Here is a 24,515-nt window from a genome sequence, read left to right as displayed (position 1 = left end):
AGTAATATAAAATGTATTCGGAAAACTGTCAAAGTAAAATAATAACCAAGTTTATTTTAGAGCTTTCTGTTAAAACGTACCATAAAAGTTTTGGAGACATGGACCACACACACACACACACACACACACACACACACACACACAGACACAGACACACACACACACACACATGTACATATATAAAGATTTTTGGAGATGTGGACTGTTTTTAAAATATAGACATCTTTCTTTATTGAACATGCAGATATTTATTCCTAATGCTATCTCATATCTATAGGATTCATTCATTTTATATAATGACTCATATTTTTCAAATAACAAACATTTTGTGATTTTTTTTTTCCTAGAAACTTACTAAAGGGGCCTGATTTGGGGCAAGTGACTTGCATGTACTCTGAATAAATATAGTAGCTTCCCAGTCCTGATCCACTCAAATACACACAAGATGCCCACTTGATACATTAGCTGAGATTCTGTTTCATTCTTCTACTTCCAAGATAGTAGGTAGGAGTGAGGAATTAGTAAGCTTTCTCTCTGTGTCACCTGGAAAGAACTGTAGAAATAACAATTGTCAACAGCAGAGAAGAACTGAGAGAGATGAGTACAAAGACATAATTTTCTTCAAAGTAAGCAGAAACAAATTCATGAGAAGATTTTGAAAAAAAAGATATTATTTTTCTCTTGAAAGCATTTAGGATTTGTATATTTAAAACTCAAATGCTGTAAAATACAAGTGGAGTCATTGTTAGATAGTAAATTTAATGATTAACGTATTGAAGATATCCAGAAGTAGAAGCTGTAAAATGTTGCCCCTATTACTTCACAAACTTCTGTTTTTTCTTTGAGATTCATCTGTTCCCAGATTTATGTGAACAGCAACCACCTTCAGCTATGCTTATGATAAGTTATTAATCTGGCTACATTATTGTTAAAAATATATACATACAGAAATAATTGGGAATTTAGACCTGCAGTGGTGTTGTGTAATCAGAAATTTCTATAGCCACTCTGGATTGGAAAATTATACTGAAAAGGAACTATTAGGAAAATTCATTTTGATGAAGTATTGATTTAAAAAGACATTAGAAAAAAAAATCAAATTCTTAATTAGTCTTCCTAAATTAAGTGTCTTTTAGCATATCTTTAATGTGCAAGACACTTCCCCAAAATTTCTATAATAAACACCTCCCCCCCAAAAAAAACAACAGCCAAATAAAATCAACACTACTTTGGGGCACAAGGTAGGGTTCCTGTGTGAAACATCTGTCTGTCAGCTGCTGCCACGCCACCATGCCTTGCTCCAGCTGAGTGAGGTGCTGTCAGTGAGAGCATCCTTTGACTCAGTGCTCACGCCAAGACTAATGCACCTTGAGTTCTGTGCTCAGTTTTGGGCCCCTCACTAAATGACAGACCTGTCCAGAGGACAGCAGAGGTGGTGGAGGGGCTGGAGCACAGATCCTGTGAGGAGCAGCTGAGGGAGCTGAGGTTATTCAGCCTGGAGAAGAGGAGGATCAGGTCAGACCTTACCACTCCCTAAAACTCCCTGAAAGGAGGAGGTGTGAGGTGGGGTCAGTCTCTTCTCCAGACAGCCAGGGATAGAACAAGGAGAAATGGCTTCAAATTGTGCCAGGAGAAGTTCAGGCTGGATATTAGGAAAAACTTCTTCCTGGAAGAGTGTATAAGCACTGAATGGGTTTCCAAGGAAAGAGTGGACTCACAATTCCTAGAAGGGTTCAAAAAACAAGTGAATGTGGGGCTTTGCAATATGGTTTAGTGGACATGATGGTATGCAAAGGTTGAACTTGATGATCTTGGACACCTTTTACAACCATAATGATGCTGTGAGAACAGCATGCAGGCTACTGCATGCAAGAACTCTTTCAAATCCCCCAAGCAATTTCTTGAGCATCCTGATCTACTTGTCTCTCCAAAAAAAGTTAAAAAAAAGTGAGAGGGAAGTTTCATTTTCACAAGAATAGCAGGATAATATGATTTTCTGAAGGAGGCCAAGAGGTTCATTCAGGCATAGTGCAGTTTTACTGTGAATGCTCCCTTTCATTAAATATGCTGCTCCTTAAGTCTGCTTCACTTGTGTTCCAAATTGTGTTAATGTCAATGGGCCCTTCTGTGACATACAGAAAAAAACTCCAGTAGGAACTCCTTTGTGAGACTTCTGGGTTTTCTTTCACAGCTCATTTTGGCCTTCAAGATAGCTCTGATAAATTATTACAAATAATAATATTATAAATAAAATGGAGAAATCATAGCATTTATTGTTGGTTTTTTGGGTTTTTTTTAAGTAGAAACAAAAAGCCAAACAAAAACAACTCAGTGTAAAGCAGGTAAAGAAAACTCCTTTGCCATTTGTTTTCTTCTGAATGCTCTTTTTTTTTTTTTTTTTCTGGACAAAAAGAAGAATGTGATATAAGGGTTACTATTCTCACAAGTTTTACATTTTTCATTAACAGTATGTTTCTTTGAAACATTGTTCCCTTTCCAACTGATATCTTGTGTTTGGAGCTGATCTTGGATCTGGGACCAAAATGCAGAAAGCAAAGCCACCAGCCTTCTTCCCTAGCTCCATTGTCCAGAGCAAGGATATCCTTGGTTCAAGGCTACGAAGAAAAATCCTGAGCTTCTCCAGCCTCCGAGAAGCCTTATTAACATGTGATGTTAATAATCTTGAACTTGATGATAATCCTGTTATCCAGCCCAGCCCAGCCCAGTGAAGTCCCATCCAAAGCACGTTCCTGAAAGAGTGTGAAAATTCAGGACAACCTTTGTGGTAACAAGTTCCAGGCTTTTATGTGCAAGAGTTTTCCCCACAAATTAGATTCATAGATTACTATGCTTATGATTCCATAAATATTTATACCCTCAAGCAAACTGAATAGTATAGTGACTTCACAAAATAACAGCTCTTCATATGTTTGCATGGCATCTAGTGAAGATTTTTCCCTTTCTGGAAATTTTTGCCTTTCTTAAGGGGCTATTAAAATCTCATATTCAAGCCATTCCCACAAATTATTGAGCTGCTAAAAGATATGTTGACTTTTTAAAAGCTGTCAATTATGCCTGCCACCTGATCCATTTTAGCTGTTTTATTGCACTTGTAGCATTGTTCTCCCTGGATTATGATTCTGAGGGAGACCATGATTCAAAGCATTTAACAGAAGTTGAATGGAATTATTCACATGACCAAAATGACTCATCTGCATACATTTTTGCAAGCTTAATCCTCAAAACCAGATGCTAATAGTTTACCAGCTATGCACAATAGTTAACTAGCTCCTAGCAGAATGTAAAACAACACTAGGAAAGAATCTATTATCTTTTTATTGACAGGCAAACAGTACTAAACAAACTCTTAAAAGATTTTTAAAAAAGGAAAAAAACCCACCAACAATACATTATCCTTTAAATATTCTGGTATCTAAGAGGTTGCTTACTAGACCAAATCCAGTAAAATTAACTAGGTAGATTAGCTCACTTCATTGCTTTTAATTAAATACATCCTGAGCTATGCTCTCAATGAATTAGCAAGAACATTTGCAGCTTCTCATTTACACACTTGCTAAAGTAGCAATTGAAGCAACTGTATTCTGACTAAATACAGGGGGAGAATGGTACATAAGGAGGCAGGTGTAGGTTTTCCAAACCAATAGAATTAATCCCAAGGGACAGGGAGAGATGCTCCAGGTGTATTTTAACTTAGAAGCACCATATTTCAAAAGCATGTAATCCACAGTGTAATCCCAAATCCTTCTTAAGGAAAGGCTTTGCTGCAAAAATATTATCCTGACCTTTCTCTTACTGTTGCTATGGAAAGACATGTTTCCTGCCTTTTGGCAAAGGACCAGTAATTGTATTTAAATGGGGTGTTGAACAACCATAGTGTGTGCAGTGTGCTATTATTTCTTTGTGGGAGGTTTATTATAGGCTTCTGGTATATTATCTAAATTAGATGTCTGAGGAAAAATATTGCTTTTAAGTTTGGAAATTGTATTCTGTCTTTTAAATTCCCTGATTTCTCTGGTAGTCTTTTGAAGTTCTTCTGAAGCTGTAAATGTTATCTATATTCCTTAATCAAACCATCCTTTCAACCAGCTGCTGCAGAATAGCTCTCTTTTATGTTTATGGGAACTTGGATGCAATTATTTTACAGAGATGAACTTGCTATAAACAACCCTATAATTTTTAGACTTTCAAATTTCATTATCTTAAGCACAAATCAAAATTGACGTTGCTCTAGTCTGGCTGTGATATGCTGTTTAACATTAACATGGGTGGGTGATCTTTTATTCCATTTCATTATGTTAGTGAGTAAATTTAGCGAAGTATGTCAGCCCAGGTTGGGGAACCACATTTTTCAAGCTATTCGCAGTACTTAAATCTTAAGAGATTAGTTGACATGGAAAAAAGGAAACAACCATATTACCCTTGTCTGCAACAAGTGACTGGAAATGAATAAATTTTAGACTGAAGTCCTGGTAACCAGGTGATTATTAGAACCTTGTATGTTATCAGTGTTTTATAAAAGTTAATATTATATATTTGATTATATTTAGCTTTTAGTCCCCTCTTTAAAAAAAATGTTTATGTAAGTAAATCATTATTCAAGGGGCTAAACCTTCAAGTCAAGGTGTACTTGACTTAAAAACAAAAGTCAGTTGGGCAAATATAAATGGTTCTAGCATAGGCTTCTCACTGAAATCAGATTATCTTGACTTTGGTTTGAGATGTGGGATAGTTCCAGATAGTGCTGCTTCTCTAGACTCTCCTAGTGTCTGCTCACAAAGATACAGTCATGGATCATGAAATGAGTGACTCATGCCCATGAAATGCCTTAGAAAAGCAATTTAACTTCTTATAAAGTTGCATATGGTCTGAACTTGTCACATCTTGTTCCTCTCTCCGTGCCTTTCTCTTACAGTGACTTTTCAGCAAAGGTTATCTTTCTTGACTTTCTCTTAAAAAACACTTTCCTGCTGTTTCCATCCTCAGTGCCTCTGAAAGAGCCACTTCTGCTACAATCTGCTGTGAATCAGCTGCGTGATTAAGTTTGGGGAAAAGATGATATACACACCTGCTATTTTCCATTTTCCCTAACTCTGCTGTACTCAGTGATGCTTACCCATCCTCCTCTGCAGGCCTACTAAGAAGTGTTTATCTTTGGTATGGACCAGGGCTGCTCAACACAGATCAAACTCAAATTCCAACTTTAATGATCTTCATAATCAGGAAACAAAAAATTTGGACTCTTCTGCTCAGCTTCTCAAAGAAGTAATTTTGGCCATATTTGCAGACAGGATAAATACAATAGACCAACAGTCTAACACATGCCTAATTTAATGTCATTACAATTTCTGCCTGTTCAATGCCTCGTGAGTGTAGTAGAGCAGTGTTGGTCTGTAAGCAAACAAAAACCTGTTCTGTTGAGTATGACCAAAGCCTCCTCTAGCTCAGGATCGATCTATCTCATGACAGTTACCAGTTGCAGGTACCCTGGGCAAGACATAATAGAGAACCTGCAAACAGGTTGTGACACACTTCTCAGGAGTGCTGAATTCTTGCAGCTTCAGGTCTTAACGACTACTGATTTACTCCTTCTTTTTCTTTTTAATCTTAAACTACAAACTTCCCAAAAATATGGGATATTTATGAGCCTCACGTGGTCTGGAAAAGCAGTTTATTTTTAAAATTTGATACTTGGCAGCATCTTCATTCAAAGACGTCTAGTGCTTGTCTTGGTAGAGAAAAAAAATAATATCTTATTAATATTCTTCATACTTATAATTCTGAAGATCTTTAGCAATTTATCCATCATCTCTTTGCCATTATAAAGCACATTGCTCTACTGAAATGCCCCATATATTTAACCACGCTTAACATTCTCTTAGTGCTCTCTTCTAGTTACTCACACTGTGTTGCCTGATCATTACTAGTGATGAGTTTTATGCAAATTATGAGAAAGTAAAAAAAAAGGCAATAAAGGAATTTTATAAATGTAGAAATCATGGGGAATACATGCATTTTCTAATGACAATTACTGCCTAACCTATTTAAAAATCAATATCAACCTAACTTATCACTCCTGAATAAACTTCACCCTTTTTAATAACAAGCAAGGGCTGCTGTTTAGTGTATTTCTTTTGATCAGATAGCCTGTTCATGTCCTGCCCAATAATTTTAAAGATTGCTTAAGCTAATGGATATTATTTTGTAATTGATCTAGGCTGACAAAGAATATGGGGTCACTTTCCAAAGGTATCTGTCTACCAGCAATTTTTGTATTGTACAGTAGCTTGATGACTCATGATTGCATGACACACGGTGTTTTGTCATTAATGTACCATGGGAGTGAGTTTGCTGAATAAGAAGGTTCAGGTCTACAAATTCCTTTGTTCACAGTATTCTTCATAAGGGATTTAAACTATTGCAAAGGTTCACAGAGTTTTTTGAGACTTCAGGAAAGCATGCATTTTACTGCTGGCATTTCCTGCCTCAAGGTGTGGCTAATATAACTATTTTGTCTTTCACCAGATGGGGCATAGAGAAAAACCTGAGGAATGTTGTCAAGTTGTGTTTCATTGGCTGCTACAAGATTTCTGTGCATGAGGCATGCCACTGACATCACTCACCCACAATGTATGGTCTGAAGCAATCAGACTAAGAAAATCTGGAGATAAAAGTAGGAAAGCAGCAGGGGGACTAGAGTGAGTGAAGCAAAACATATCAATCTGTGGAAGAAGCCTGACTGCTTCCAATTGTACTGTCATGATCCTCTGATTTATCCTCCAGGGTGGAAGGATTGCAATTATACTGTACCAACAGGTACAGAAATGGAAGGAAAAATACATCTTGAGCATAGTTAATGAATTGTCAGTTTTATATAAAATCTCTTTTAGTTCCTTCTTATATCTGTGTTAAACTCCAACCAAAATTCAATCAAGATTGTTTTCTATGGCTCACAAATACTAAAAACAGCAAAGTTTGTACAAACTTAAAAGTCAAAATGAATTTGGATGAACATGCTCTGGACTCCAATGTTGGGAACACAACCACTGGCTGTAACTCAAAGGTTTGGTAGTGAATCAGATAATAAATACTGTCGTGTTTAATGCTGTAAATGTCTGATTCTCACGTGTGTTAGTAAGCTATGTATCAAGAATAATTCCAAGAAATAAATATAATTGCATAAATTTTGTGCCTCTGTCAGAGAAGCCATGCTATCTGTGTTCTGACTATCTAATAAATATTCCTTGTAAGCCTTCTCTGACCTAGGAAATTATTGCTATTTTACTAAGATGATATTAAAGTAGAAGCAAGCTAAGTGATTTGCATAAGTAATAATAGCATGTCAGTGGTGAGGGTTAGTAAAAAGGCACAAGGAATTCCAGTGCTGTAAGTAGCAGTCAGAATCTTTTCCCAGGAAAACTGAAAAGAAAGAAATCCTGCCAAAATTAGTCTGTGATAATTTCTAGTGACGACTGTAATTTCAGTCAAACTTATCAGTCTCTAGTCAAAATGTGGAAAAGCAATTTCAATGGACTCTTAGAAGAAACAAAAATTTATGTTTTGCTTAGTCTTTAAAATCCATTCTATTCTTTGATTGAACAAGAAAACACAGGAAATTTATCCATTCAAAACTAGAGTGAAGGAAGCCTCTTTTTTAAAAACACCAACTGCAAACATTTTTAAATTTTAAATGATTGAAAACTTCTAGCCAAAAACATTATTTGGTTTTAATCCAGAATTTTGGAATACATCTATTTTTTCAAAAAATAATGGGGGATTCCCATGGCAGTTTTCTGAGCTTTTCTTTGAACAATTCACTACTTCAATTCAGTGCTTTTCCTACACAATTATCCAAATGATGTCTTTGTGCCTTCCAATGAGGATATTTGAATTATACCATTTTCAGGGTTTTTATTTGCCTGGTTCTGTGCACATTTTGAGCCAAACCTCTGTCAGCCTTTGGATCTTTGGTCTATTTTGAAACAAAGACATCCTGCAAGAATGAATGTCCCTCACAAAATCCCACTGCATATCTTTTCCAAGCATATGCTAAATGTCCAGTGGCCAGTGACTCTGACCTTAGGACTGTCCCATCATGCCAAGGAGGGATTGCAGTCATCATTTCTACTGCTCCTTTCAGCTGCATCTTTCTTGTCTTCATCTGCAGCTTGATTTTTGGGACCACAACAATGAGGATACAGTCCTGTGGTTACTCCTCAGTGGTGTGAAGGCTCTACGGCTCAGCACATCAGTCTTCAGGCCAGGCAGATAGATCCAGGTTTCCCAGTGAACCAGGTAGTGGTGGTCAGCTTGAACCCACACACTGATCTGATTTATCTCTGGTGTCACCCTGTAAAATGAGTCACAGAGCTGGGTGGTTTCCAGATTTTAAAGACAAAACCACTTAGGTTTTTCCTGAGGCATTTTGCTTATTTTGATCATGTGAGTAGAATCAGGTATGAAATACAGCTGGGGTTGAAGATTTAAAAGGGGAAAGATGTGTCAGATTCTGCTGGTTTTAGTAGGAATGCCACTGGATCTGAAACTGCTTCAAATAATAGCCAGAATAATGGATACAGAAATAAACTATGGTCCTTTTAAAAAAGAGGATCTCTAAGAAACCAGCTGTGCAAAGAATGCACCTGACAAGAAAATATTGCTGAAAATAGTTCTTGTTACATCTACTAAGAATCTGTCATATTTTCTTCAGAACCTTGTGGTGCCATGAGTTGGACACACTGAGATATTTCTCAGAATGACTTGTTTATAGCATAACCCCTATCTCTCTGTGTAATGTAGTCAAAATAACACCTTGCAAATAACCCTTTCAACTTCCACTGCCATCACCTGAGAACATGACTTTTTAAACGGGTTTTTGTTTTAGTAGCTGCTTGAGATGAAAGAAGTACTGTCATATTAACAGATAAAATTCCTGTGATAAATCTCTCTTGCCATTTGGGCAAGAAGGAGTGCTTTTCTTCCCAAGATTTTATTGATTGTTTGTGAACTCATTGATAAAACATACTGTGTGCCTTGCTGCAAAATGCTGCCAGCTCTACATGCCGTCTGGTTTAACAATGAATCCAATATTAAATGTCCTATTTATGACAGGAGCCTTATGAAAAGCCATGCTTTTAAAATAACAAATGTACTTTGTACATCATTTTAGTGTGGAGATGTTCATAGGAAACATGAATTAGAGTTCCAATGCTGTTTACTTTTTAAATCTAGCAAGCATATTTTGTAAATTCATTAGTGGGAAGTCAAAAAAGAAAATTAAGTTAAGCCTAAAATAATGGTGAAAAGGCATCCAGGTTACACAGTCCTGCTTGGAGAGAGAATTATTTATTCTTTTATCTGATACAAAAGATGGAGAAATTAAAAATCTGAAACATCGTTAAGATTCTAGCTGGAATTAATCAGTAAGATTCCAAACATTCCAAGTATCACCTCGTACTAGCGAAGCTTAGCTATGTGCATTGGAGTACAGCTAATCTGGAAATATCAGCTAAATTCAGAGTTCTCCACAGTCGGGAGCAGGAAAGCGCAGCAAATTGTGATCAGCATTTGTCCTCATGTTTGCTGTGAGTGATGGAGGCAAGTCAGCGTAAGCACACACTCGCAGATAATCACTTACCTGACAGGGCTTTGGATGATGAAAAGTCTTCCCTCTGTCTCCAGAGAGCATGACGCTTATTTCAGACGTTTCCTGGAAGACAAAGGAATAGAATAAGAGCCTTTAGATTACACTGGGATGACAGAGATCTGCTAATAAAAATGTAAAGGTCAAAAGGCTCCATCCTCCTCTGGTGTAAAACAGCAAAACTTCAGCTCTGACATGCACTTACAGCTGCTGAGGATCTTGATTATCAAGGTGGTGTCTGTGTCTTTTTTTGCTTTGTTTGTCACACAGCATGAAGGCCATGCAGAAGCACAGTTAAGTTCCAGATAAAAGTGTTTGCTGCTAACAAACCTAGTATGGTACTCAAGGTATAATTAGTAGACTGTTTTCTAGCAGTTTACAGGGGAAAAAAACCAAGAACAAACACCAACAACCTCTACAACAGCAGCAAGGATCCCTGCTTGGTTTCAGAACATTTGAAGGGCACTAACAGATAAATTATAGCTAACAGGTTTGTCTTTTAATAGTTTAAATCACCAATCTAAGGATGGGTGCAAGGGGTACCTGAAGGTGGAGCTGGAATGTGAATGACATGTCTAGAAGAAATAAGATATCGTTCTTGCTGCTATATTATTTCATAGCTTTTGATAATTCATTACATTTACAATAAAGCGAATCACACTTCTCTCATTTTGTAATTTCATAACTTAAGTGGATAAAAAACCTCCCTGTTTGTGCTTTATTTATTTATTTATATATCAAATGGTTATAATGGAGCGCATCATTAAAGAGAAGAAAAAAAAAAAAAAATCCCAACATGCCATCACCAAAACTGTGGACTGTCAATATTTTTTTATGTGACATTTAAATGTATTTTATTAAATCCTACCATGATCCTTTCTTGCTAAATGATCAGAATTAATTCTGGAATGGACAGAAAGTCAATTGTTTTTGCTTAAACCTGTCTGCAGCTGAATTTATGTTGATCAGTATGTGACACAAGGACAAAAGGGTGATTTCCCTTTTGCTTTCATTTTGATGGGCTGGAACCCAAAACTTGCCTTATGGTTTGCTACTGTTATTTCAAAGTGGGTTTTCTTTTAATGTATTATTATTTTAAGGATGTAACAAATTAAGTGTTCATTAACTGCAGATGATTGAGGATCATTATTCCTACTTTCATTACAAGCATGTCTGATTAGTGCAGGGCTTTTTGTGTTGACCTTCCTTCCACCATGTGCCCTCTCCAGCAGCTTTGAATTCATGGACAGACTAAAATTGCTGATCATATCAGTCCTGTGCTGCAATTCTCACAGTGCCTCTGTTTGACAGTAGCCAGTTGCCATGGAAATAATTGTGGTGTCACAAATTCAGTGTTATGATTTCAATAGACGATCATGTAAAGTGGAAGAAAAGGTTTGCAAGTGTAGCTAACACAAACAGCAATGGAAAAAATAAAAGCATATCCAAGAGGACAACACCATCTGCTAACTGTCTGTAAGGTTTTTCTGAGTAGTCCTTCAGGTAGATTTTTCAGGTCAGATCCCTTTTCTTCAATATTTCTGTTGATGGGAACTCCTTGCTCTCTGCCACATTTTCTATTAATCTGTGGGCAGTCAGATATTCAGTGATGTGACAGCAGCATTCCACAACAGCAGGTATCTAGGGCCAGACAAAGTGCACCAGACAGCACCTCATTTGTATTCTGCCCCACTTATGGCTGAGACTCTGCCTTCATGAGGCACTGGTACACAGTCATGGCCCTTCTGTCAATCAACACACGCTAAAAAGTCATGTGCAGCAGACATGGAAGGAGGTGACAAGGTGTTTTTCTGCCAGCCGCTGCACCTGGAACGACTTGTTGGATCAGACATCTCATCTGTCTCTTTGTCTCTTTGTCTTTTTTTTCTTAGATTTATTGAAACACTTTTCATTTGAGCTATATTCATGGATAAACTCTGCATGGAGATTGGTTGTTGTGCATGAAAAACTTCTCATCTATAAAGAGACACAAACCACCTGTTAATTCTGTATATATCTGTTTATGACAATCTCCATGTTCTGCATTTATACTTTATCCATGTTTAAGGTTTCTTACCCAGCCTGTACATATTAAGTTTTCCACTTACCTGGCTCCAATTGGGGGTATCCCAATTTCCTGATGGTTAATATTTCCTTCCTGAGCCTGTCCTGATAAAATATTTGGAGTTGATTAAAAGCCATAAACATGTATGAAGGCATAAAGGAATAGAATATATAGTATTTACAGTAGACATATTATAGATTACTACTCAGGAAGTCTGTTAAGGGACATGAAGTAGGTCTCCCCACTCTTAATTTAATTATCTGTAGAATGAGGGTATTGATATCTCCCTACCTCACAGGCATATTGTGAGGGTGAATACATTCATGGCTACAAGATACTCACTCTGGTGTCCTGGGACAGAAAGTAACCAGATAGTATTCAGAGACTGTGGAATTTCTTTCAGTTTTACTAAACTAATTAATTCCTGGTATAGTGCCATTTACTCTAAAGCAGCAAATGTTGTCATTGAATTTTAACAGTTTCAAAACAAGGCTTTGAAGGTTCTCTTGTGCTGCCCACAATATCTCAAACCTATGGGTTAAATCACATTTGAAATGTGTCCAGGATGTCCTCAACACATAGCAGCACACTCTGTTTTCTGCATATTTGGGCCAGAGCCATTCTCTCCTGCTTTTTGGATCTGTTTGAAATAATCGACTTTCTCATTGGGAGAATTTGCATGCAAGAATTAGTTTTCTCATGCATGGAGAGTGTATTTCATTTCTGAGGGAAATTCAAGGAAAGAATGAGAAATGTTTTGATTTATGCAAAGCTGTGAATGTTTTTGGAATTAATATTTAAATCTAGCTACAACCAGCTTACACTGATATAATTTGTTCTAGACCTTGTCTACACAGAAATGTTAAACTACTTTTAAAAAAGGTGAGTAAGTAACATTAGGATTCTAATTCCAGAACTAATCTTGGGCATAATCACAAGAAAATTGATAAGGGATACAAAAAGATTTACAGAGTAGTAGCATAAGCAATGTAAATTAAACTGGGGCATGGATGTGTGTAGAAAGTCCTTGTCAGAAAAACTAGATATTGGGGGGGTTTATGGCACTAAAAGTATGGTTGTCAAAGGTAAGGGTTGGTACAATAGCTGGGCTGTAACTCAAAACAGGATTTAAGAGTGCTGTTTGGTACACAAATAGCTGAAAATAAGGGCCCTAGCTCTGTAAATCACATTTTCAAGGCACAGGTAGGTCTCTTCCTCGCATGGGGAAAAGCTAAATTCTTACCAGCAGGAATCCCAAACACCACACACTGATTTAGAAAATGATAAACAAAATACTGTTGAAAAGATAACAGCTGAAGCTCAAAGAAAGAGATGAAAAAAGAGTGAATGCTTGATTGGCACTAATTGGGCAAGGGAAACATTTCAGGGCATCTTGTAGGATTTGGAGAAACAGTCTGAATTCTGGTGAATTTCTGTCCTGAATTGCAGGTTATAAACGACACATTAGGTATCTGATCAGTTCAATAAGCATCTGTTTCCCTGGTATTTGAGGTAATCCTCCATGACATTCTGAAAATAAAATGATGACTATACAAAAAAGTGATGAAATTATGTTAAATGGAATAAAACTTAGTTTGGCAAGTGACAATTTGCCAAAACTACAGCCTTTGTAAGGAGGAGAGCAGCTTTTGATTAGCTATTTTTAAATTTTGATGTTCTCTCTGCTTCTTCATGTATCTCACCACTTTGTCAATGGAAGACTTTTTTTTTTTTTTTAGCAAGAATTTTGATTGCTGTTGTTGAAAAAAGTAGGGGAAACAATAAAAAAACATGTAAGTATGAAAATGATCCAAGCTTTGAAACTAGAAGTCTTTTATGCATACAGTTTTCTCCTTCCTTCTTTCTTTTTTTTTTTTTTTTTCTTTACCATCATGAATTTGAAATTTCAGGCTCTTGGTCTATTTCAGGAAATGAAGGAAAAACATTAAATCCTGAAGATTTTGCAATATGGAAAATTCATTTGCCATCCAGCTCTAATTAAAAACTTTCTCTAATTAATTCTTACTTAATTGACAAATCTCAAAAGAAAATAATAATGAATCATGATACTATGCAGCTAGTCCCAATGCAATCTGTTCCTGACCAAATGCTATACAGCATCCTTATCTGTAGTGTTGGGAACAGTCACTGCTACTAAAATTTACAGATGACATGTATGGGTGGTATAGTAAATACTGAGGATGATTAATTTCTGTGACCTAATTTGGCAATTCCTTGAGCAGTTCTTTTAATATGAAACACATGAAAATACACACCTTTAGGAGAGAAGTAGTTGGCCATGAATGCAAGCTGGAGAGCAGGACCTGAAATATTCAGTAGATGTGGTAGCAAAGCGGCTTAACATGAGCTCTATGTGATGCTGCAGCCAACAGGGTAAAACAGCTTTGTTGTGTGCATAAAACCAGAACATCATACAGGCATGTGATGTTCATATTCCCCTGCAGAGATATTGCAAGGCACTGACTGGGCCTTGTGTCCACACTGCAAGAAAAAATCATGTCAAACTATGATTGAGAGAGAAGCCACAAAGATGCCACTAGTTCAGAAAATCTTACTGTATAGTGAAAGACTGAGGTGTTTGAGGAGTTTGCTAATCTTCCATCCAAGAGCTGTTAAGTTGATTATTGATATAACTACAAATTAAAGGATTTATAGCTGTAGTTGGTTCTTAGTCCAGCAGAAAAAGGTGTGATCATATTTCACTTTTGGAAGCTCAAGTCAAAAAATCTGGGGTAGGGAAAAGAAAATTAGCACTGAATGCCAATTAGAACTGCCCTGATATTTCTTGGAGTGTAGTGGTTTCTCTAGCTTTTAAAGTCTTTTATCCAAGTCCACATGTTTGCTAAAATGCATGCCTAGCTACAGGGAGATTCATACAAGTGTTAATGGGGTGTCTAAGCTGTTTTTAGATGTGGTTTCAAAACACAATAAAACTACTATAGGATGTCTGTGCCCCGGGCAGGATGGAATCCATCAGGGGCCTTGCCCTGCCCCTTTTTTCTCTCTCTAATTTTTTCTCCCTGTTTTGTGTCATCAGTACTGATTGTTTGGTTGCAGGATAAGGCAGATGAGCTCACTGATCTAGCTGGAAACAAATCTAAAAACAGCAAAAAAGCAACCCTAGCGACTGAAATGGCATGTTCAGAGCAGTGAGCAATCTGAGACCATATGTACATACGCAGGCTCTCCTAAACGTGTTCCTTTCCTTGATCAAACAGCTCAAAGAAAGTTGCTAGCTGATTTTGTTCCTGCCACCTCAGACAAAATGGAAAAGTTCACAGTTTGTGTCTCACTTAGACACTAAAAGAACAGGACAACACAGCCCAGACAGCAGCTATAAGAGGATTTACTACTTTCCATTAGGCAACGTGGTACCCAGAGAGCAGCTGGACCATGAAGTGACCTGCATCCCAGAATAGTTCCTTGCTAGAGCTTTCTACCATCCCTAGACTGGGCCCTTTTTTTTTTTCTTTTTCTAAAATGTAGCAATTTGTCTTTATATATTGTGTTGCCGAGGGCAGGAAGAAGAGAGAGGTCTTGCTGCTTTCCTGACCTAAGAAAAGATGATATAGGCTCTGCTAAACAAGCACTTACAGAGTCAGCCAAGCCAAAGTGCCTGCACTTCAGGCACAAAAGTAAACCTTTAGCTCAGAAGGGAAAGTTTGTGCCAGAAAATTTAAATGAATGTGCTATTTATATAGCTAAGTTGTTTGGTTTTTGGTTTTTGGATTTTTTTTTTTTTGGTAGCTCTGTCTCTTAAGGTTAGGAAGAAAAAAATTGATATCTATGATATTATTTTGAATTTTACACTAAATTAGACTGATCTAAACCAATGTGCTGATTTTGAATGCCTGTGTACTGTAGCCTTGAGGGATTAGGGTGGGCATGTGGAATCTGTCATTTCTAGCACAGGAACTGGGGGTATCAGGTGAACAGGCAGGTGGCAGGTTAAAAGCAGAGATGGTGGCCAAAGGTTGACATGGGATCAGATAGCCACATCTATGTAATAAAAATCCTGAAAAGGTAATTTAATACTGCAAAATAATTTCTGGTTCAGGAAGCCTCTGAGCAGCAAACTGCTGGATGTTAGAGGAATACTAACATATTCCCAAGACATACTATGGGAAAACCATATGTTTGCCTCATTCTTATGCTCTTTTTTAGGCATCCCCTACTACCCACTGCCAGAAACAGAACACTGATCTTGGTGAAACTTCACTCTGACTCACTCTTAAGCTCTGGTAAAAACTATTCCCTGATGACAGGAATTTATCATTTGAGAAGGAAGTTCTTGATATCAGACTATCATTTCTGACTATCATCTTTAATTTGACATTCCTTCACAGTTGGTTTGCAAGCAGCCACAGCTGTTCAAAATCCTCACATTCTACTACAGATTCCTTGCAACTATTGAATCTAAAAAGCTTCCAAAATTATTCATGGAATTTACTACAAGAATTTTCTTCCCAAAGGAGTGGCTCTAAGTTCTTGGCTGGATTTTCCTAGACCTTGTTTTGCCCTGCAGTTTGCCTTATGAGTTCAGAGCTCTTATCACATGACGGTATTGAACAACTGAACTGGAAAGAGAAAAAATACTGGCTCATTCATGTGGTCTGGAATTAAATCCATCAGTGTTATTCAAAGTGATAAGTAGAGCTTACATGTACAGTAAATCAGCCAGCACAGCCTGATAAATTATGCTTTCCTCTCTGTCAAAGGATTTTGAATAACCATTGAAATATTTTTCTGTGGTCAAACTCTGGATATGCAAAATAGATATGCAGGCTAAAAACACTCCTTGCCATATACCCTGAGTTAAGTGACAGTGTGGTTTTAGATGCATTAAGGGCTTTGTCTACTTGGAATCTTTTCTTCTAAAGCAAGGTATTTCAAAACAACTTGAAACCCAGAACTCCTAATTCAAGGGTGCATAATACTAAACAACATAAATGAAAACACCCCACAACAAAACCAAACAGGCATTTCTGGAATGAGAGTATCTACAAAGAGACACATTCTTATGAGAGAGCTATTCTGGTCAAATTTCCCATGCAGACAGACCTTTAATTAATTCACTGTAAAACCATGTGTGGAAACTCTCATTCTGACTGAAGCTCAAATTATAGCAGTTTAATTGGTTTCCTTAAATTGACAGGTGTAAACGATAGAACTAATTTTAATCTGGATACTAGAACATTCCAACATTTCAGCTTTCTTGGCTTTAGCATCAGTTTTGGGACTTGTCTATGTTTGCAGTTATGCAGGTTTGTTTGAGATTTCAACATATTTAGACAAATCAAGGCTGGATGTTATGCAGCAAGCTCATTTTCTCCTCTGCCCAAGTATCCCTTGATTGCAGCTACATTTAAACTGAAGAAGAAAAAGGCACTTTTGACAGAAAGAAAGAAAGAATGTCCATGAAGGCATCTGCATTATTTTAAATAGAACAGTGCAAGCCTGTATGCAGACTCTCACACTTGTTCATCTCTTATTTGTAGATAAGATGAAGGTCTTTAGACACATGAAGGTCTAAGCTCAGCTGTGTGTCTTTGCTTGGATTTAAGTGATACATATTCAAAAATTATGTTCCATCACATGTACTGTAGGACAGGAATGGTTAGCTGGGCACAGATAGCTGAAGGCAGAAACTTCAAACACTTCTGTGTGCACAGAATAAGCAATGAGTAATTATGCATCTTGTACATCTTCCCTGAACAGAGCAAAATTGAGATCTATGGTTATGACAACAACAGGCCAGCAGCACATAAAGCCTTCCACCTGATTCTCACTGTGCTTTAGATCACTGCACAGGGTAGTCCAGACCACTCAGGGTGCCAAATGCTCTCTGTGTTTCACACAGCAGCTTTTTTAAACACAGAAATCCTAAGCTTGATGTTATTTATAGGTCATCATGATAATTAGTATTTTCCTGCTGAACTGTTTCAAATGTACTCTGTAAAAGCCATGCAGTCAAAACTTCACTGTGAGCCTCTGATTCCCGTGCAGACATGCAGGCTCACACTCTGATATTCTGCTCACTCCTCCCAATGTGTGAGGATTTTACAAATGAACCTTCTACCCTGATAAGAAAAAAAGATACTAGCAATTATAAAAGGTTTTGAGTAGGGGAGTGAGGAATATAAATGAGCAGAAAGGTGCCAAGATATCAAGACTAAACCATTTGAGTTTGTGATAGTTATAAAGTGAATTTTTAATGTGGTCGGTTGTAGTTTTTTTGGTCCTTGATTTGAATAAGATCTGTTTTTTGTGTTCTGTGTAGCAAAAACCCCTTTCAAAAAGGTTAAGCCAGACTAAATGAAACATTATTAAAATTGTATGTATTGTTCTTCTTTTAAGCTATTTTATGCTAAATAATTATATAATCCTGTTGATAGTTAAAAATTTGAGAAAAAGGAAAAGAAAGAGAAGGCAGGAAGAAAGAACACTTTCTTTTCACACTCAGGTCTTTGTTTTTGTTTTTTAATGAATTCCTGCATTTCTGCAGTTGAACTCAGGAGAATGCTGGAATGTTACTTCCCAAAATGAATAAAGTCTGATATGTGAAGGGCATATCTGCAAAAGCTGCTGTGAGTCTGAAAGGTGAAACGCAAGTGAGAGGAATGAGGGATGAGGAATGAAGGGAAGGGAAGACAAGGCTTGCTAAGTGAAAAAAGCACAGGCTGCTAAAAAGGTAGAGGAATGGTGGGTGTCTCTATGAAAAGTCAGTTGCATTGCTATTCAGAAGGTTTTTATTGTGGCTCTGCAGAGTCTTGGTGCAAGAGCTTCTGGCCTTTCCTCACTTAGAGCCATGCATACTGCTTCCCTGGAGAATATCTTCCACCTCTGTACTGCAGCCAGTTCAATTAAAATCCTGCTGAATGGTATTGTTTATTTTTGAGAGTGCCACAATTATCAGCAGGAAATCACAGGAATAAGCAAGTGTCATTAATAGCTGTGATCTTGAGTCTGGATGGTCTTGGACACTGCATAACAAAGACAATGTAAGGTGTTTGAGCATAGCTTTAACTGCTTTTTCATTCTATGATATTTTCTATGACAGAAGAAAATATTTTTTAAGGTTTAACTGGCATACTGTCTTTGAAAAACTCACAATATAGTTGGTACTTTTAATATCCAGATTAAAAAAATTTTGGTGCATTGCTAGGTCTTACTCTAGTCACGTTCTTATATTGCCAAGAAGCATTAAAATAATCAGTCTGTTTCTTCTATCTTTGAATTTCTTCATTATGGTTTCTACTCTATAAATACTTTAGTGTGCAGTTTTTCAGGGACGGATAGGTAAATCAATAACTTTTAAGCAAAAGTAAGTATCATCTTATTTCCTTAAGAAAGTATCAGATAATAACTGCTACTTTTCAACTCACCTGTGTTACCATCTAAAATACACTTCCAGCATTTAACACCTACTCATCCAAGGACTAGTGACAATACCGTTTAAACCACTCCTTGACTGAAATTAAATCAGGTACTTATTCAATTGGGTAAGTTTGACACTGGGCAGCCTGAAAAATTCTGAGTATTTTTATTGAACATAAAAATAAATTTGCATTAAAACATGAAAATAAATTTTATGGTATGTGCAGATTTTAATATTTTTTACAAGAGTGTGTTATCTTCAAAGACTGCCTTCTCCCACAGCCTTGAGAGAAATATTGAGAGCCATGACTTGAGTTCTGCCGTGTAAAAGTCAGGTGTTTTTCTAAACACAATGTCTGACCTCTAATTAGGTAGCTAAATATCTTACCATCTCTAGAAGATGGAAAGCAAACTCTACCAAAACTGATACATTCCCTGCTGTCCTAAGAAATCAGTAGGATGTACAAAACCCTATTACTACCCAAGTTATGGCTAGTAATTAATCCTAGTGCTGACACAAAAACAATGAAAAGAATAAAATAATTCTTTGAATCCTTGTTTCTATAGAATATTGGTGAGTTTTGAGGTCTGAGGATGAAAGAATGGAAGATGAAACTTCTGCTTACATAGACTTTCACTAGCTTAGTTGTAGTAAATCATCTTAAAGCTTGAATTGAGCAACATTTTTCTTTCCACACATATTAGTGATATGTGGTTTTTTCACAACAGTATTGGTTCCAATTTGCCATCAGCTTTTAAAAAAATATATTAAAATTATTTTCTTTCTAATTAAGTTGTTTTAATATTGGAGACACTGTTTCTACAGCTGTGCTTTGTTGCTTATTTAAAATTGGCTTTTTTCAGAAATGAATACCTAATTTCTAAAATACAGTCCTTTCTCCTCCACTCTCACCCTGGTTTCTGATGCTGCCTTTGTTTAAAACCTGCTTTGTCAGGTCCTGTGGCAAATCAGAGGCCAACATTTCACCATGACTGCCATTAACCTAATGCCTCCCAACAATGCTAAAATCTGCAAACAGACTGTAGCAGTAGCTGTTAACATGGCTATCAACAGTCTTTTTTTTTCCATAACACATGCAGAAGTGGGCTTTAGTATATTTCTAGGTTTTCTGGGTACAGAAAACCTGTATAATCAAAATGCAACCCAGAGTTTAAATGCAATGAACAGTGAATTCAGAAAATATTTTGGATGCATTATTTATACCATAGATATCGGCTTGTTTTTCAAAGGGGTTAAATAAAGAATTGATTCAGAGAAACTGAGGGAAAAACGGTCAAGTGCTCAGTTATGCTTGATTTTTTTTCTGATGGAGACACCTGGAAGGGTAATTTCTATTGTCTCACAGCACAATAAGAATGGCACTGCCAGTACATCATATTGAACTTTATTGTGAAAAATGCCTGACCTTGAAATCCTTTGTCTGAGGGATAAGCACAAAAAAATGGCCACAGTAGGAGTGGGTAGCTCAGGTGCCTTAATGAAAAAAACACTCCCCAGGTGATAAAATCAGGTCTGGAACTACCTAGACAGTGAGACTTCTTTGGGATGCAGCTCTACCTCACTGGATTCATCTGGAATCCTTCCCCTTGTAAGAGGTTTGTGAAAATATTCAGCATGAAGAGAGACCTACTAAAACACAGCAGGGACCAACTGCTGGTCTGGCAGCAAGCCTGACAGAGTTCAGGGAGAGTTTGGACAGCATTCTGAGGGACATGGGGAGATCTTGGGTTCTCCTGTGCTGGATCAGGAGCTGGACCCAAAGATCCTGATGGGTCTCATTGACCTCAAGATATTCTATGAACTCTGCTGTCAGCAGTGTATTTCTCTTTAAAAGCAGCATTTCTTTCCCAAAGTGAGAAAGTCCCCCATTTTCTCAAGTTTAGCAGCTTTCCATGAATTTATCACTGATTTAATACTAAATACCCTGTGTTCAATAATTCTTTAAATGTTTTTGTTAACGTGAATTTAATGTAAATCCCTTCACAATGAAATAAGTGACAAGTAAAACTAATTTATAAATTTTCTTATTTTCATCTAAAAGAGGATGTCACCTAATCCTGCAATCATTTTTACATTAAGGTGAACAAGGAGAGCAGACAGATAAAAAAGACAAATAAATATTCCTGCATTAAGCCAGAAATGTTTCCACCTACATTTGTTAACTGTGAAAATGGCAGCTAGAAGCTACAAAATAGCTTTTACTCATCTGTATATTGTCTTTGCTGGCATCAGATATACCTCACCTCCCCTTCATCTCAGCTTAACATTACTCACTTATGCATGCACAGCATGTGCAAGTGTGAAAAAAATAACTTCTCTTGTAGGAGCTTAAGGTGGATAAATCTTTGATGTACACTGGTAAGCTTTTCTAATCTTTGCAGGCACTGTATGAGATATCAACTCTTTAAAACTCGTTCCTCTTAGAAAGCTGCACAATTGATCTTGCGAAGATCTTAGTAAATCTCAGATTTATTGTTAGAATAAATTGATACACATCTTTTTAAAGATACTTATAATAATCAGAATGCCTCCATAATGGGTATAACTGCACTATGGAGTGTTAAAAACCAGCATATTTGTCATCAAATATTTAACAATTAGTATGCAGAATATTTCTGCTTTCGGTTTTGAATATACCATCAAGACAATGAACATGGAGCAGGATCTCAGTTGATGAAAATTGATAAGCTTCCAGGACTTGGTTACTAATATTTTTTTTTTCAGTTTGGAACTTTATTAGAATTTCAAATAGCCATTAATGAGATATTCCACTTGCTATTTAAGATCTATACAGATGGAGACTTTGAAATTCTAATGCATCTCATTATCTTTTAAGTTTCTGCTGCATTTTTCTCAATTAGGCAAAAGAAACACCTTTCCTGCTAAGGTGTTTGTACAAGAACGATACTGAAACAGTGTGCAAGCTTCATTTTGATCAGTGCCACCAAAACATTATGAAAATATAATGACCAAGATTGCTACTCTGATACAATTTTTCCTTCCCCAAACTAGACCAGTACATGACTTTAAGGAGTGTAATACATCATCAGAAATCGTTACCAACTGGGTAGTGAAATATGGTTTAATATGCTGTCTTTTTCAATTACTATATACCCATGTAATGGTGTGTAACAACATTTTTATTACAAGTGAAAGAAGCCTTTAGCCCTTGTACATCAAAACCAATGGTGTCTGTTTTGCTCAGTTGCTGTGTTTAGTGCATGTTAGAGGAAATCAAGATGTCTGGGTAGGATCTGCTGCTTTGATCCATGTGGGTATGCTGCCTAGCACAATGAGGCCTTTGATTCAGAAATGGGTACAACTATAATAGATAAGCAGTGAAAGATAATAAACAGTAAGAATTGTAATTGTTGGTGTTTGGATTATTAATGCAGAAACTGCCTCACAGATATTAATCCATTTCACTGGTATCCTCTTGTACCAATTGATCCTCTGCCATTCTTTCTTCATTAATTAGGCAAGGGTATGTAGCAAATTAGGATGAATTCCAGCTCTGCCCACATTATTTGATTGGTTCCTCCCATTCTCATTCAGTGTTTTATACACTCTTGATGAGGGACTTGGAATTCATGCATCTGGCCCAGTAGCCTGCATAAATACAGCAACAGCCCTCAAAGGACTATTCTGAATGAGAGAGACAGACATTTTGGAAAAAAACTAAAAAAAACTCAACAAAAAAACCCTATCATGGCATAATGAGTTCAGTTTATACAGTAGCTGTATAAGCCTAAATGCCAGGGATTGTTTTTTCCCTTCTGACTTTGCTTTGCTTGTACTCACAAACCTTTCTGGCAGGATGGTTCATTTCCTAAATAATCTCAGTGGCCCAGAACCAATGATATCCTCAATGAAATTGCACCCTGCTGGTCCCTTTCACATCAAAACTTTGAGGCATTCTGGTTCTTTGTCATTTACAGTTTCTCCACGACACATACAGCATTATTGCCAGTCAAGCCAGACTGTACGTCTTTTGATTTCGTTTGCATTCCTGGCTTGCTCAAGCTGGTCTTATTGAGATCACTGAAGAACATCATTTCCTTATTTAAATAGGATTTGCATTTCTCAGGCTTCTTTAGCAGGCTCTCTTTTGAACATTGCTTTTGAAGATTTGCCCTGACGTTCCTACCAGGCAAGACTACAAAAGAGCATTGTGGGCTCCAAATGTCCTTCGCACTGTTAGCCTGGTACAGGGCATTATGACATGTGGGGTAAATAAAAGTTAACAGAGATAACAAGGATCTTAATACAGGGAAACATTAAGATCTCTGGAGCAGCTCTGCTGTAAAATCTCAGTGACAGTCCTGGGTTTCTGTCAAGCTAGAGCAGCTGCAGAAAATTGCTGATGATGTTGGTTTAAATTACAGTAGTGATAAGTTCAGGCAAACATACACCCAAGCAGGGATCAACTTATTGTGCTTTTGGATAAGCTCTCAAAGTGCTTAGGCACCGTGCTCTAAAATGCCTCCTGAATTGAGTTTCCTTTCTTTATTGGGATGACTGATATGGCTGGGCTCCAAAACACCTTGAAATCCATACAAGTGAGTGAAACTTGACACAAAGGCTTGCTTATTAAGTTAAACACACTTTTACAATACCGGGTGCTGAGATGAAGATGCATGGTCAGATTCAAAGAGCTGCTTCCTCTAGCAGATCTACCCAGTTAGATGTACATCAGCTGGAGTCCTGGGCCAAAACATTTCGAATTCTGCATGAATTCTGTTCATACAGAATATTGAATTTCAGGAGTTGAATCCATACACAGAAAGTAGGTCACCCCTGTAGCTGAAAGTGACGAGAGTTCTGTGCTTAGCTCAGGTCTTACCTAATTGCCCAAACTGGGAGCTAGAACTGTGTCTGATCTGTCACATATGTCGTTATCTCTTCAAGTCTTATTCTCCTGTAGAGATAATTCAGAGAATGAAGTCCATAGCTATTAGGCAATTCCTTATTTCCAGGACTACATGACCCACTTTGATCTTGTGGGTTAGTAGGTGGTGGAAGAAGAAATGAGATATTAACTTTATAGCTTCTCAGACAACCTCAGAAATTAAACTATTGTCCTGTATTATCATATATCTCTGTAATTCCTTTGTACTTCTGAACCCCAGGTCACAAACTAGCACACTATGAAGTGTTCAGCAATTTCCATACCATAAATCCTGCTAAGGATGAAAGATTCACTTCTGAGTATTACTGTCCAATTTCAGTAACATCAGGATTAGTTTATTTAGGTAAGCTACTAAGTCTGAGGCTCTTTAACCAAAAATTAACCTCAGAGTTTTGGGGAAGTCTCTGAGTAACAGCTATTTCCAGCAAAACTGAATTACTGCATTTTGTGGTTCTGTGCT

Source organism: Onychostruthus taczanowskii, unplaced genomic scaffold (genome assembly GCF_017590055.1).
Source record: "Onychostruthus taczanowskii isolate IOZ18803 unplaced genomic scaffold, ASM1759005v1 scaffold3, whole genome shotgun sequence".
Classification (NCBI taxonomy): Eukaryota; Metazoa; Chordata; class Aves; order Passeriformes; family Passeridae; genus Onychostruthus; species Onychostruthus taczanowskii.
The sequence above is the reverse complement of the archived record's forward strand: the minus strand, read 5'-3'. Positions refer to the sequence as shown.